Consider the following 17352-nt stretch of genomic DNA (forward strand, 5'->3'; position numbering starts at 1 on the left):
CTGAAATGGTATAACAAAGCATTCCCAAACAATGACCAGAACTTGAATGCTTACTTAATCCAGCCCGACAGATAGCATCACTGATGAAACACAGGGGCTTGGGCTCACCACCGCAGTTCATAGGACTTATGGCACATTGCTGCCTTGTTCTGGAAGATGCCCAGCCCATTTCTGATGCTCACGGAGTGTTAAAGAATACCAATACTGTCAAGTACTTCTCATTTTTCACCAGGAACATTTATAATTCCCTGCTTCATGTACTTTTTAATTCTTCATGCTCAATGATGGGAATGAAAATTAATTACTCTGGGAATGTGCATGTCATCTTGACAAATCATTCCTGTTCTATTAAATAATGTTTTCATGGCAAAAGCGGGAGGTCTTCAGATTCTGTTCTCTTGTCCTGGTCTCCTGTTCTGCCTTCTTTCCTAAGAGCTTTTCAGAAATGCCAAAACTGAACAAGAGTAATTGCCTTTTATTTTAGGTCTGGGGTTTAGATGTGATTTATTTTAAAACCTTCCTAAGTGTGGCATTTAGGTCTATTTGAAATTCCCAAATCTCTATTTCGATAGCTCAGCCACAGATGGCGTTTTGATTTCTAAGCTGCACATTCCTGGGAGCATGGGTCTCATTTGTCGGAAAAAGAGAGATGTAAGCTCATTTGAAATTTCAGTTGACTTATAGTTCTTTTTTGACCTTTGCTACTAATAGCTGGCAGAGAATAAAACCAGACACGTCAATCACTGTCTAGATTTTATAAACTATTGACTGTTTCTTGAAGGATTGGAATGCTTATTTTCTTGGCCTCTTGTACCACAGGCGGGGATTTATAGAGTGTCAAAAAAAAAAAAAAAAAATGAAAACCATGCCTAGCTAGCATCATCCAGATCTTCTGGTAATAAAATCGTTGCAATCAACAACTATCAATTAAATATAAATGAGCAGAAATCACACCAAGGAGAGAATGAAAAGAATTTTAATCCCTTGCTCTCCTTTGGTATCATCATATTGAATGCTCTGTAAAGACTTGAATTAACTAGTTTTCCTGATTTGTAATAAGCTGAACACTTCTTAGTGGTTTTGTTCAAATGTTATAACTTCCAAAGGAAGACTCTAAAAGTCAATGCTCAGCTGTGCAATCATTCAGGGTCTACCACTTTCTTGCTTTTCTCCCCTTCATGCCTTGAAGATGTTTAGCTCTTGGCAAACTGCCATCTCTTCAACATAACCCCTGCCACAATTATTGGTGATTTCTAATCCTCTGGCTTCTCAGTTTCCCTTTTTTGTTGTTTTAATTTATTGTTGTCAGTACTACAAATGTCCTCTATTTCCCCCTGTTTGTACCCCTCCACCCAGCCCCTGCTGCACCCCAAGCCTTCACCACACTATTGTCTGTGTCCATGGGCTGAGGATATATGTATATATGTTCTTTGGTTAATGTCTTCCTGACCCCCCCTCCCCTCTGAGATCTGTCAGTCTGTTCCATGCATCCATGCCTCTGGACCTAATTTGTTCATCAGTTTATTTTGTTCATTACATTCCACTTATAAGTGAGATCATGTGATGTTTGTTTTTCTCTAACTGGCTTATTTTGCTTAACATAATAATCGCCAGGTCCATCAATGCTGTCTCAAAGGGTAAGTGATCCTTCTTTTTCACAGCTGCATAGTATTCCATTGTGTGAATCTACCACAGCTTTTTTATCTACTCGTCTACTGACGGGCACTTGGGCTGTTTCCAGATCTTAGCTATTATAAATACCGCTGCTATGAACATAGGGGTGCATATATTCTTTCTGATTGGTGCTTTGGGATTCTTAGGATATATCCCCAGAAGGGAGAGCACTGGGTCAAATGGCAGTTCCACTTTTAATTTTTTGAGGAAACTCCATACTGTTTTCCACAGTGACTGCACCAGTCTGCGTTCCCACCAGCAGTGCACTAGTGTTCCCTTTTCTCCGCATCCTGACCAGCACTTGTTTGTTGATTTATTGATGATAGCCATTTTCTCACATGTGAGGCGATACTTCAATGCAGTATTGATATCTGATGATTAGTGGCATTGAGGGTGTTTTTTTTTTTCATATGTCTATTGGCCATCTCTATGACCTCTTTAGAGAAATGTCTATTAAGATTTTGACGATTTTTAAATTGGATTGTTTGTTTTCCTGGTGTTGAGTTGTATGTGTTCTTTGTATATTTTGGAAATTAACCCCTTATCAGATGTATCATTTGCGAATATGTTCTCCCATACCGTGGGTTCCCTGTTCATTTTGCTGATTGTTTCTTTTGCTGTGCAGTAGCTTTTTAGCCTCTCGATTTCTTGAACTTGTCTCTTCCAATCACTTTATTCTAAGTCCTGCGTAGATACTTATTCCATTTTCCATACCTCAGATCAACTGTTCTTACAGTGAGATCCAATATACCCTAACAGCCCCAAGAGACTTTACCAGGGCCCGTGGGTTAAAACCTATTTTCATAAAATTGTTAAGTTGTTACTTACCTTTTTCACTTTTGTTTTCTCACGAGTGAAAGTCACTTGGCCAACCTTAACCTCAATGGGATGGGAATTATAATCCTTCTTCAAGGATAAGCAAGGTAAAGAAAAAACTAGTAGGAAAGGGCAGTAAATGCTTTTACATTAATGCAACAATCTACTACACTATTCAAATCTACATTTTCTCATCTTATCGCTCTTGTCCCACAGCTGAATGTTTAATGCTTTATTCGCTCTCTCAAACCTGCAGTGCCTCTTTTCCTCGCCTTACTCCCTGCTGATGACTTTGCTGTCCATGTCATTGAAAAAATAAAAACAATCAGAAGAGAAATTCCACATGATCTCACCCATGTACCCATCTGCATTTGTGGCAGTACATGCTACCTTATTGTGGATTAAGGTTCCATATTCCCACTTCGGGTAGACCCTCTCATTTGTCTACTAAACCTACTCAAAGTCACTGCCCAGCAACTCTTTTCTTACTTCTACATTGTCAATTTCTACTCCTTGCTGGATTATTTCCATCATGATGCCCATATGTCAATATTTTTCTGCTCTTGAAAAACAAAAATAACCCCTTCTTGACCTCATTCCCCCACATGATACTTCTCCATTACTATTTATCATCTTTGAAAAAGCTGTTTATGCATGCTACCACTATATTTTCTCTTCCTATTCTCTCTTGAACCCACCACCTTTAGCAATCTCCTGATGAATTCCGTGTTGTGAAGTCAATAATCAGTTCTCAGTCTTCATCTTTCTTGACCTATCAGCAGCCTGTAAATACTTTTTCCACTTACCATTCATAACACTGTACATACCTAGTTCTCATCCTACCTCTCTGACCACTGCTCTCAATCTTTTTGTGCCCCCCCCCCCATTTTCTAACTCCTCTATGTGGGGGTACTTTAGGAAGCAGTAATGGGCTTTCTTTTCTCCCCCTCAGTAAATTCACCCAATCTTATGACTTTGAAGCACACTCTATTTGCTGTTCATCTCAAATTTATAACCTAAGCTTGGACCACTTTTATGAACCCTGTCCTTATAAATTCAATTACTATTTTATATCAACGCATAGATTTCTGATAACCATTTTTAGTGTAATATGTCCTAAAATAATCTCAAACCTCCCCCAAACCTGCTCATTTAATCAATTTCCTCATCTTAATAAGTAGCAATTATGTTCATTCATGTACCCTGGCCAAAAACCTTGTAGCTATTCTTGATTTTCCTCTTTCTTTCTAGTGGATTATCTGTCCAATTCATCAGAAAATATGGGTTAGTTATACTTTGAACATACATAAGAAAATGTGATCACTTCCCACCTATTCCACTCTTACCATCACCATCCAAGTCACCATTGTCTCTCTTATGAGTCATTCCAAAAACTTCCTACTTGGTGTTCCTCTGTCTCAGCTGGCTCCTTTCATTTGTTTTCAGTAGAGTAACAATAATGTCTGTCCATTTCATAGTAAAAGTCATTGCAATGAGCAATGACTGTGAGTAGAAGGATCATAGCCTGTATTTTCCACATTTGGACACTTTGAGAGTGAAAGGGGAACTGATAATAATTATACTGGAATAACAGGCATAAACTAGTACTGTACTGGGATGAATTCTCACCCTAACAATAAAGCCCTACTAAAACTGCCCTTCGTGTTATCCTCTACCTTATTTACTTCTGTATCTCAGTTTCTTATTATATATCTTGCTTATTGTCTGTTTCTCCTATTAAATATAAACGCCATGAAGACAAATTCTTTTCTGTTTTCCTCTATCTGTAGTGCCTAGAACAGGTTCAATAAATATTTAAATAAATGACTAATGAAGTACACCTCTGTTCATTCTTTCAACAAATATTGTTGAGTATTTTTCAAGGCACATGTTTTATGAAGGCCAAAAATGAGACATATTTTAAAATTTCTCAAGGAATTTGTAGACTGGTTCGAGGTTATTCTGCCATTTTTCAAAGGCATTTGTTTTTCAGACTTTTACCAAGATCTTTAAACATTTAAAGTGTAGGTCTATCCACTCAAAAGCACTTATTATACATTAGGCCTTGGGATGATTGTAGGATACAAGAAGCAACAAGGCAAATATGGTCTCTGCCCTGTGGCGTTTCAGACACCATGGGAGAAGTGAATTTACAGACATGTTAACACCATGCACAGTGCAACATGTCTGAAGCAGTCAAATGTTATGAGGCTGGGGTAGTCAGTGTACCTGGAATGCAGGGGGTTAGAGGGCTTCTGCACAGATAGAGAATGTTTACTGAGTCATTGCTGGGCCAGCCATTGTCTGTGTGTTTTACTTGTATTAAGTTATAACATTCTTATCAAATATCTACAAGGTAGGCATTCCCATTTTATAGAACTGAGGCACAAAAGAGTTAATTAAGTAGGCCAAGGTTACACATTTAGTTAAGCATAAAGCTTGAATTTGAACCCTGGCAGGGCTGGCCTTAAAATCATTAATGTTGTAATGTAAATTTTGGGTGAAAGTAGCTTTCAAAATTATTTTAAAAACCAATTTTAAAAACTATTTTTTAAAAATTAAAGAACTCTCTATCAATAATATATGTTTCATGATACATCTTTAACTCTGAGGTGTACAAAAAGCTAGTTCTGACATATCTTATTTTTTAAATAGAGTATAACAAATATAGTATGCTAAGTCATATTAGAATTATCTGTACTTTCAGAGCTTATATGCATCTATGCATGAACAATGGACATGGACAACAAAGTTGGGGACAGGGTGGAGAGGGAGGGAAGAATCAGTGGGGGAAAAAGGAGAAACATATGTAGTAAAAATAAATTAGTTAGTTAATAATAATAAAAAAAGAATTATCTGTACTTTCATCCAACTTTAGAGAAAACATATTACCATGGATCAATTGTTGTCCCAGTTCTTGTTTCTTTCTTCATACGTGAGTTCAATACATCTTTCAAAATTATGTACTCACAGGGAAAACATACTATTTAGTCTCCATAGTATGTGTGTGTGTGTGTGTGTGTGTGTGTGTGTGTGTGTGCAAGCACGCACACATGCGTGCGCAAGAGGTGTCTTCAGCTAATTTTCACCAAGGAAAAGAGGAATAAGGTTTTCCTAGATAGTGTGTGGCTTTAAATTTTTTTTCTCATAGTGAGGAACTTTAAAAGCATATGTATGTCTATTATGAAATTAGTAAATTTGATAAAATTAAGGGGACTTTTAAACATGACTGAAAAATTATGGGGCTGTGTCTTCATGTCTTGAGTGCTCAGTTTAATGTCTTACTAATTGCAATGACTCCATACTATCACTAAAGAACATCTCAAGGAACACTTTTTATATGAGATTTGTTGTTAATGGTAGTAGATGGAAATTTATATTTCAAATAAACTTCTTGACACTTTTAAAAGATTTCACTCTACTTATTAGGTATAATGTCATTGCAGTTCGCAATGTCTGACAAAGACCTTGTACGGAGGATGAAAGAGGTGTCAACCTTGCTGTTTTCTTGGTTTTCTCTTGGACGTGCATTATTCTTATTGTGATCAATTTCTTGGTTTTATTTTTGCCTGAAAATTTTGATTCATTTGTCAATTCGAGAAAATTAACTTGGTTAAAACTGGATCCCATGATCCATAAATCCACCTAACCATGCTCATCCATACTGAAAGGGACTTCGTTACTCTGAAAGCCAGGTAACACTTTAGGGCCATGTAGGGTTGAATAGTGGACCCCCAAAAGATATGCTACCTGGAAGCTCAGAATGTAACCTTATTTGGTCTTTGTAGATATAATTAAGATAAGAATCTATAGATGAGATCATCTTGGATTAGGTGGGCCCTAAATTCAGTGATAGGTGTCTGATTGATAAATAAGAAGAGAAGAAGACACAGCGAGAGACAGAGAAGAAAGCCATGGGAACACAGAAGCAAAGACTGGAGTGATGCATCAACAAGCCCAGGAATGTCAAGAATTGCCTGTAGCCACCAGAGGGTGGAAGAAACAAGGAAGGATTCTCCCCTACAGCCTTTGGACGGCACATGGCACTACTGACATCTTGACTTTGTAGTCCAGAACCAAGACAGGATAATTTTCTGTTGTTTTAAGCTGCTATCTTTGTGGTCATTTGTTATGACAACCCTAGGAAACAAATACAGGTTCCACTGTTCGTGCTGCTATCCCAGAGGATATTTAAATATATACCTGAATTCTGTTCAGCTAAATATAAACTGAGTGAGGTAAGCATGATAACCCTGTATTAAATATCACTATCTAAATACTAGGAGACATTTTTGTATTGTCCTCACACCTAAGTTTGGCTTGCAGGACACCTGGGGTGACCCCGCTTTGGGGACTAGCAGGGAGGGATTTTTACATCTCAAAACATGTCTGTTTGATTGTTTGAGCCACGTTGCCAGAGTCCTATCAATGACATACTGCGGCCACACAGCAGAAAGAGAAAGCGTGGGAGGAAGGACATGGGACCGAAACATGGCATTCGGAGGATGTCGAGTGGGAAACATGGACACTGAAGTTAAAATTCTGTCCCAGGATGTAGCCCTGACCTGTGTACACAAATGGCTAAAAAAGATTTTTGGGACCCTGTGATGCAAAATAAACTTGATACATTTGGAAACACATTTCTACTTCTTTTCAGATGTGATGGTCATTATTGCATTTTCAATTATTAAAGTAGTATGAAGTGCTTATCATAAAATACAAATAAGAATAAAGAAAAATATAAAACCAGTGATGCTTCTGTTTGGTATATCCCCCCCCCCTTCCACCTCCCAGTGTGCATTTTTAACCTGGGATCACAATGTATATACATTTTTATTTTCAGCTTTTGCTCGCTTACCATTGAATATGACAAGGATTGGAGGATTCCAATATGAGAGGATTGGAAACTATGTTGTTATCGGTTGAATAGTGTCCCACCAAAATTCTTATTTGTTTAACTCCCAACGCCCCAGAAGGTGACCTTATTTGGAAATAAGGTCCTCATATACGTAGAGTGAAGGTGAAGTCATACTGGAGTAGGATGGGCCCCTAATCCAATGTGACTGGTGTCCTAACCAAAAAAAAAAAAGGAAATTGGACAAAGACACTCATACAGGGAAAATAACCATGTGAAGATGAAAACAGAGATTGGGGTGAAGCATCTTCCAGCAAAGGAACACCCAAGAGTGCCAGAAAACCACCAGACCCTAGCGAAGAGGCATGGAATAGATTCTCCCTGATGGCCCTCAGAAGGAACCAGGTCTGCCAACACTTTAATTGCAGGCTTCTAGCCTCAAGTGCTCTGAGACGGTGCATTTCTGTGTAAGGCATCCGGTTTGTGGTAACTGGTTACGCCAGCTCTAGCAAACCAATGCATACAGCATGGTGGTGAAGTGCGTGGATAATAGATGTGATTTTCATTATTGCATTTTAAATTATTAAAATAGTATGAAATGCAGGAGTTTTTGGTCTAAAATCTCAACTCTATCTCTGACAGGTTGTATCATCTTGAGCATGCTAACCTTTCTATATTTCAGTTTACTAACCTATAAAATGGGGAATAACAAAAGGTGAGACCTGATAGGGTTGTTATAAATATTGAATCTCTTGTGTAAAACACTTAAAGTGATACTAGGCATATAGTGGCCATTGAGTTGTTCTTGTTTATTACTCTTAAAACATTAGTAACTGGATATTGTATCCTATGCATGTACCTTAACATGTAATTGTTCTCTATTTTTAAAGATATTATAAATATTGTGTTGCAATGAACACAGTTGTAAATAAATATTTTTACCATTTGGCCAGATTCTTATCTGTGCAATTCTTGGGTCAAAGATTGTTAGTATTTTTGAGTCTCTTGATGCTATAGGTTTAAAACTTTTTACTCTGAACAGTTGTTCTAAAGAAATCCCTTCACTGTACTCTGACAATCATTAAATATTACAATTAACTAATTTTTTTGTTCATTTAATATTACTTTTTTTGTTACTTATTAATGGTAGTAAGATTGATTGAACTCTATTAACATTTGAATGCTGACAGTTAAGTGATATATATTTGGTTGATGAGAAAGAAATCTGATTCTCATGAGAAATATGCCAGAGCCCCTGTCTTTATGAGGAAGTCAAGCATCTTAAAGTCATTTATTACAACCTGCTCTTTTCCCCCAGGAGTTGTTGAACTTTATCAATTCTTTGCTAATAAAATTCATTTTTAATTTTTAATTTTATCACTGCAGATCTTCTAATAACTCCAGATAAATTGCTAAAACAATCTACAAATATCTTTTTTTCTTTTTGAAGTGACATTTTCCATTCACTGAGTAACAAAGGCCTCTGTGCTTGATACAACTTACAGAGACTGAAATAATGCTGCATTTGGTCTTTGGGATGTGTGATGTGCCACGGGCCCTCCTGCAAAACGAGGCTGAGGAAAGGGGTACGGAGAAAGGGGTACGGAGAAACAGGCAGGCTGGTGCTTTGATGCTGTCAGGAGCAAAAGCATCTTAATCAATGCCTCTGTGAATACCACATGCTAACATCATAATATCATGGCTTGAAATAAGTCATCCCACAGACAGTGTCTCAAAACAAACTTGTCCTCCATGCTATCTTGCTGGGTAAAATTTATTATAAAAGGAGCTGACAAGTGACAAAAATGAACCTTATTTTTTATTCTGAAGTAAAAAAAAAAAAAGAATTAACTGAAACAAAGATCAAAGAAAAAATCCCTTGTAAAATTTAGTTGTCTAAAGTTTAACATGCCTAGATTTAGGAGTTCACAGGCAGTTTTACTGGATCTTCTAGATCATATGAAAAATTCTTTTGTATAGTTTTGTGATCAAATTCTGTTAGACCAAACTCAGAGGAACCTTCATTTGTGTATTGAGTTCCACAAAAACATTAATGCTTTATTTAGTCTCTTGAAAAATGACAAAATAGAAAAAACAAACAAGACAACCAAAAATTCTTACTGCTTATCTTTGTAACAGAAGCTGAAGAACTTTGCAGTAGAAGCTGTAGTAGAGAGAGAAATTATTACAGATGGTTCCCAACTTTTGATGGTTCAACTTAACCACTTTTCAACTTTATGGTGGTGAGAAAGCAATATGCATTCAGGAGAATCCATACTTTAAATTGTGAATTTTAATCCTTTCTGGACTAGCAATATGCGGTACCATTCTCTCTCGTGATGCTGGGTGGCAGCGAGCCGCAGCTCCTCAGCCGCAGAGTCACGAGGGTAAACAACAAATGGAGTGTACCGTGTTGCTAGCAGTTTTCAGATATTGTATTTTGTGTTTTCACATCCCACCATGTGTACAAAATGTCTATCTGTGTCTTCTGATTATGGTGAGAAGAAGAAGAAGGCAGTTACTCTTAAGATGAAACTCAACGTAATTACCCAACTGTTGGCTTATACATGTTCTGAGCATGCCAAAATAGGCTAGGCTGAGCTATGATGTTTGGTAGGTTAAGTGTTTTAAATGCATTTTTGACTTAGAATATTTCAACTTACAATGGGTTTATCGGGATGTAACCCCATGGCAAGTCAAGAAACGTCTGTATATGATGTCTGAACAAGGGCAGGCTGAGACGCTGGAGAATGGAACATCTGAACTAAGTTTTCAATAGAAACAAAAGCCTAGTGTGGAATGGGAAAAAGCAGATAAATTCAATGAACTGGAATGAGTAGAGTACAGAAAGATGTCTTTCATGTCTGTACAGGGAACTGCATGCATTTTGGTAGATCTCAAGTGCAAGTAGATAGGCATAGGAGACAGAAAAGCATGCAAACCTTGCATGCTCTCATCAGAAAGTTCCCAGCTGCAGGCAATGGGAACTCATCTAGGATTTTAAGCTGGGCAGTAGCTTGATGGGGCCAGCCTGGAAAAACAACCACAGAGTCAGTGGGGCAGTAGTCTTTGCTGTAGGGCCCACTGAGAAGGAAGTATTGAAGCTTATATTTATGCTTGTCATATATCTTTAAAATAATGAAAGTACTGGATTATGCTCAATTTGATGAGATGCACTGGAAGGAAACTTTATTCTTTCTCTCACTTTTTCACCCATTCTGTGGGATGGTTTACTTCCTACTACTAGATGAAATTTTGTGCAGCCCTCGTTGCTTTTCTTATAAATTTTAGGGACAAATATGGTATAATGCCAAGTCCTTGCAATAATAAGAATGATGCTTACGTTGAAGTTAATGCTTTCTTCTCTCCCCTAGACAGGGGCTTCTTCCTCAAAGAATCCTGGAGGGCAGAAGCTTCTTTTCTGTCTGCCATTGTGCTCATCTTCCTTCTCCTTTTCATATACAGGGCTTGGAGAAGATTAAGGGTGGAGGTGTAGTGAGTACACTACACTTGTGATGGGGCTTTGGGGCCCTCTGGGGCCAAGCAGATGTTGCTGTCATGAGGTGCTTTTGAGGGTTTCTTGGAGGTTCATACTTACTGACCTGCTGTAGTGGCAATTCTTACCACATGAGATACCTCTCTTTTCCTTTATAGCAGGCCACTTGCTATATACTCTTCACCAGCCCTTCTGATTCCTGGAAATCCACCCCACTGCAGAGTTACTTCAGCCCTTTTGGATGGAGACCCTTTCAAGATGTCCCCAGGCGAGCTCCTTCTCATCTGATCCATATGTATATTCACTTTCATCCCCCTAAGAAGTGAAAAAGTGTGTCATTCCTAAGATAGTCCCTGCTCTCTAGCTCACTCTAACACTTTGTCTCCCTTCCTCTTTCTCTTTGTAACACACACACACACACACACACACACACACACACACACATTATTTCTCTCTCTCTCTTCTGTCTCATACTAGTCTCATAACTTCAGCATCTCATACTAGTCTTTAAGCTCCCTAAACTCCTAAACACCTGTTTAGCTATGTGACTGGTATCCTCAAAACGCTTATCAAATGGCTTGGGAGATAGGAAAGAGCTCCTCCTAGAAGGTGGGGTTGCTCCACAGAACTCTTCAAACTCCAAAATAATCCCAGCCTTTCTCTAACTGGAGGCTAGTGATCTCTAATGCTTGAAGAATAGGTTTTACTGTCTCTCAGCACATTCTTTTAAGTGATTTAGCGGCATTTTTAGGAATCTTGGTACAGGTTTTCTTTTGTAGTGGTTCTCATCCTTTGGAGCTAGAGGCAATAAAGAAAATCACATCTATCATTATGTTAACCAAGAATTATATATATTTGGGGTTTATTCTCAAAAAAGAGACTTTATCAACAATTTTCTGCAGAGCACTGATATAAAGAACACTTTGGATGTGTGTGAGACAGGATATGGTAGGCTGTTGTACTGGGCAGGTAGGACATATTCAAAACCTAAATCAAGAGAGCAAAAATTCCAAGGAAGAGGAAGGGACAGCAGAATGTCCTCGTTAGAAATTGTAAGAGGCTATGATTGACTGAATATGTAACTCCCACCCCAATTCGGATGTTGACGTTCTAATCCTTAGAATGTGACTGTATTTGGAGAGGGGGTCTTTTTGAACAACAACAGCAAAAATTTAAATGGATTTTTAGAGAGAGAGGAAGGGAGAAGGAGAGCAAAAGAGAAACATCAATGTGAGAGTGAAACATTGATTGACTGCCTCCTGCACACCCCCAACTGGGGATTGAGCCCACAACATGGACATTTGCCTTGACTGGAAACCAAACCAGCAACCTTCTGGTGCATGGGATGATGCCCAGCCAACAGAGCCACACCAGCCAAGACTGGAGATAAGGTCTTTAAAGAGGTAAGTTAAAATGGGGCCACTATGGTGGGCTCTAATTCAGTCTGACTGGTGTCCCTATAAGGAACATGAGATCAGGACAAACCAGAGACACCAGGATGCACACGCACAGAAAAAAAATGCCATGTGAGCAACCATCAGGAAGGCAGCCATCTGCAAGCCAAGGAAAGGAGTCTCAGGAGAAACCAGTGTTGCTGACACCTTTGATGTTAGGCTTCCAGTATTCAGAGCTATGAGAAAATTCATTTCTCTTGTTTAAACCACTCAGTCTGTGTCACTTTGTTATGCAAGTCCTAACTATATAAATGCCAAATGTAAGAGAACAGAGAAGGAGCTAGGACCTAAATTTGCCAAAATAAAAATTTTGTGGTGGGGTCATGTGTGTGTGACAGACTTGAGAGGAATATTCTTGCATTTTCCTTCTCTCCTTACTTTTCTTGTATATCACTCCCTTAATAATCAAGTGTTCAATAAGTGAATTACTCTGTCGTATGTTGGAAGGTAAGGCCCGGGGGATTAAACACAGCGGTTCAAAGCAAGGGTCTATGAATCTGAAAACCATGTTCAAATCCCAGCTACACCATTTTGAGCAAGTTTTGTAACTAGTCACCAGTCTTGTGAACTGATCCAAACCAACTGGGTCACCTGCACTTCTTTAGTAAATGTTAGTATCCTCCATTATGCTACTTAACAAAAGCTCTGACTTTTTGAAAGATGAATGAAGAATTTAGAATGTCAGCCTCTGGAGGGTGACTTTTGATTAGTCTTTCGAAGTGCTGACTAACCCTGGAGTGTTTTCCCATATAAGCACTTCACATGTCACTAATCACTCTAGGGAATAAAATAAAACTATATGTCAAAGATATAGTCACACTGTCCATGCTGAATAATTTTAAGATAAATGAGAGTGAACATAAAACTCTGTATATTCACTTGCGCTTCTGTAAAATGGAGTAATTTGACCAACACCATTGGCATAATGCAAAGATTAGTAAACCATGCCTGTAAGCATTGAGCTCCATATCTATCATACAATAGGAGCTTAAAGTAGTTCTTTTTACCACAAGATGACATGAATTAAGTAGCTCTGCAAAGTAAACAGTTCCCATTTTGTTGCTAAACCAATAACTAGAAAATCTGACCTTGGATTTACTAATCTGTAGCAACAATTTGGTGACCTATAGATCATATCAATTAAGCGATGACATGGAGTTACAGTTGCTGTGATCTTGCCAGAAATGGGAATTTGCCACATAGATTCTTTATTCTTGAATCTTTAAATATTTTCTTAATCAAATATTTGTAAAACTTCTGTTATAATGCACCCTTTTTAATCCAGGGAAGTGATTTTTCTTCTAACCTTTACTCTGCTAAGAAGTATATATTTTTCCCCCCAAAAGGGTATGGGAATACTTCATGTTTTCAATTGTGAAAATTTTGCATGGGAAAATTGTCACATTTGTGTAAGAAAGCTAAGAATTGTCAAGAGAACATTTAAGGTTTGTGACAATCTTGTATTCAATGGACCCAGAGAGCACATACCAGAGTGTTCAATTCTACCCTGCTGCTGGGGACATATATGATTTAGAATATTGCTTAAACTCTGAACATACTTTTTTGATTTGTTCAATTGGCTCTTTTTCCTTCATCATTAACATTTCTTGATGTCTTGCATGTACAACTGGAAATACTGGGAGAAATGCAGTGCAGTGTAGAAACTTCCAGAAAAGTTGTATTTACTATAAGATGTCAACCTTTCAAATGTAAACCGAGAAAGTCAGTCAAAATATAAAGCTTTTGGACTGTGTAGTAATGCTTCTGATATTTGAAAACACTCTAAAGGGGTTAAGTTAAAAGAAGGGAACTGATATTATTACAACTCAATATATAAACAATGATTGATCTTTTTTCTTTTCCAAAACTGTAATTTAAGCAGGAAAACATGTTGCTGTGGACATGGCCATATCCTTCAGAAATAAGAACAGCTGTTTGCCAGCAGTGTGAATTCCTTTTTCTGTAGTGTAAGTAGCTTTAGAAAGAAAAGTTGTTCTGATTTCGAAAGGGCCAGCTGCTCTGATGTTCCAGGCATATTCCCATATGTTCTGAATGGAAGAAATTAAATGAAGCCAAACCAAAGACTGTTGACTTCATGGAAGAGACAAAGCTTTTCAAGACTTTCTCAACCAGAAAGTTTATAATTAGAGTATTAATTTCCTGGAGGGAATTTTTGCTTCTTTGTGTAACTTCAAGGACAAATTCTTTATCCATTCTCTCATAGGATTTTGTTTTGTACTTAGAATTAATAGTCCAATGAGCCAAAAATAGTCCCTGATGCTTGGCTGTAAAGCTAATTCAAGAGCCTCTAGAAATGTATTAAAACGTGAATTAGTGCTCAAAATCAGAGTGTTGCAGCCCATCAGAGAAATATGTGAATCTGCTTTACAAGTGACTAATTTCATATTTGTGTTTAAGCTATCTGGCACTGCTTTGCAGACATCTGTTTTGTGAGTACTAACATTTAAACTATATAAAGAAGAACAAACAGAAACTTCTCTCCCAAGAAACCCCTTGCTGAGACAGTAAATGGTCTACAACTTGTGAATCAGCTAGAAGAGTCTGGCTTAGAAATCAGCTATCATTTCTCACATCTATAGCAGTGGTCATCCATTAACTCATAGAGTCTCTCAAGGTTATTTGTGGGAAGAAATAAATTACAGTCCTTATGTCAGACCTGGACCATTGACATGAAGTAGGCTGGGAAATGGATCCATATGGGAGGACACAAGCCAGAATTTCTCAGGCAGGCTGGGCCTGGATGTGACCTCTCCATCTGGAAAGTGTACATCATCTTGGACCTAATAGATGTGTGTGTTCCTTTAAGTTTGATGAGTGGATAACCTGAACTAGTTGTTTGTGGAAAGGAGGAAATTTAACACAGAACAATAAGGAAATTACATATATTTATCAAGATAGGGGGAATGAGGGCCTTCTGGTTTCCAGTTCTAAGATTCGTGCATCCTCTAAGTGACCCTGTTTAATCCATGCTGTTTCTGCAATCCCTTTATCTTCTTCAGATTGTCATCCTCCAAGATAATTTTATCATAGTTTAATTTCTCTTGTTTTTGTCGTAAAAACAACAGGTATGTTAAACATCCTTTTTGCAAAATAGATACATGTTCCTCTCCTTTTCAATATTCATGCACATACTGAGACATTTCATCATTGCCTCGCGCCGACTATTTGATAATCAACATGTAAGTGTAAAAAAAAAATCTATGTATCTATGTTTGTAATCAACCACCTCACTTCAATGGGACTTACTTTGGGGAAACTGGTATCTAGATTGTTTTCTGGGCAGTGTGGTGTAATGGTTAATGATAATACAAAATAATAATGACATCTGATGACAATTAGAGAATGTTGACTATGTTCCAGATGCTATCATTTTATGTTTTCAGTAATTTTTTGTAGCAGGTATTTTAAAAGACGATCTCTTTCTTTTTTTATGGGTCAGGAAGCCAGGGTCCAGATAGATTTAGTGTCTTGCATAAGGTCAAGTAGCTCATAAAAGGGAAGCTGGGATTGGAAGCCTGCCTTGCCTAACTCCAGATCCACAGCCTCTGTTGTTTTCATTACACTGTGCTGCTTTCTTGATTAGGATCTTTCCAGGGACAGTGAGGAGGATTTCCCCATTTTGATCAAAGATGGTTAAAATCTTCTGTACACTGTGATTTTTATTCTTGATTTGTACACTCATGTCTTTATAATCTCCCTCCCTTCCACTACAGGTGTAGAGTTCCCTCATGCTGCCCCAGCCCCTTCCATGTGTAAAGTTATTAGTCTATTTTTCTTGGAGATGAAAACATTTATGACAATTTTATTAAAAGAATATAATCCACAGGCAGTGCTTACTACAAATGGATAAATCTTACTCTACAGAATTTCCACTGGTGGTGCAGGTTTTGAGAGAATTGGGGTCTTGCCTGAAACACTCTGAGTCGTGTCTCCTGGCTAATTTCCTCACACAGTAGTGACTGGGGGAACGGGCTTACCTGGAAAGCGAAAGCTAAGTGGGTCCCCTTCCTTGCCACACCCATACAACCCATGACCCCATAATCAGGATGAAGCTTTGCTAAATCCATTGTGGTTCAAGATCCAGAAAGCCCTGTACTTGTGAATATTTCCTTAGAGTACAGAGCACTGGTTTTTGTTACAAGTAGGTCTGAAATGGTGATGTGAGCTGCAATAATAGAACAGTGGTAGCTCAGTAAGAATTCAGTTTTCATATGGCCTTTTATTCCATTTAAGTAAAAATATTTTGTATCGCCCTGGCCGGTTTGGCTCAGCGGTCGGAGTGTCGGCCTGCGGTACAGAGAGACCCGCGTTCAGTTCCCGCTAAGGGCACGTGCCTCGGTTGCAGTTTGTCCCCAGCCCTGGTTGGTCGTGCTGGTGGCAGCCACTCGATGTGTCCCTTCACATCGATGTTTCTCTTTCTCTCTCTTCCTCTCTCTCCCTCCCGCTCTATCTGAACAAAAAATGGAAAAATGTCCTCGGGTGAGGATTAAAAAATATATATATATATTTTATATATATATATATAGTATCGCCCTGGCCGGTGTGGCTCAGTTAGTTGGAGCATTGTCCCTGTGCACCAAAAGCTGCAGGTTAGAGTCCTGGCCAGGGCACATACCTGGGTTTTAGGTTCGATCCCTGGTGGATTGTGTACAGGAGGCAACTGATCAATGTTTTCTCATATATCAGTGTTTCTCTCTCTCTCTCCCCCTCCCCCTCTCTCTAAAAACACATATAAATATATCATTTTAATATATATATTGTTATATGATGCATACATATGTACATTATATAATGTATAATTATATACATTATAAAATGTATCATTTTAAAATTTGAATTCAAGTCTTAGAGCATGAACTAATAAAAAAGTTGGAACTAGGTGAAAAATCTCTTAAAATAGAGCCACCAGTTGACACAAGGCATTATCTAAAGGAGCCTGTATTATTAAACTAATTATAAATGTATATCAAGAACTGTGAAAGGTTTGAGATTTTACCTTACTTGCAACCTAACAAGTTAGCCCACCACAATTTAAT

Source organism: Molossus molossus, unplaced genomic scaffold (assembly GCF_014108415.1).
Source record: "Molossus molossus isolate mMolMol1 unplaced genomic scaffold, mMolMol1.p scaffold_m16_p_1, whole genome shotgun sequence".
Classification (NCBI taxonomy): Eukaryota; Metazoa; Chordata; class Mammalia; order Chiroptera; family Molossidae; genus Molossus; species Molossus molossus.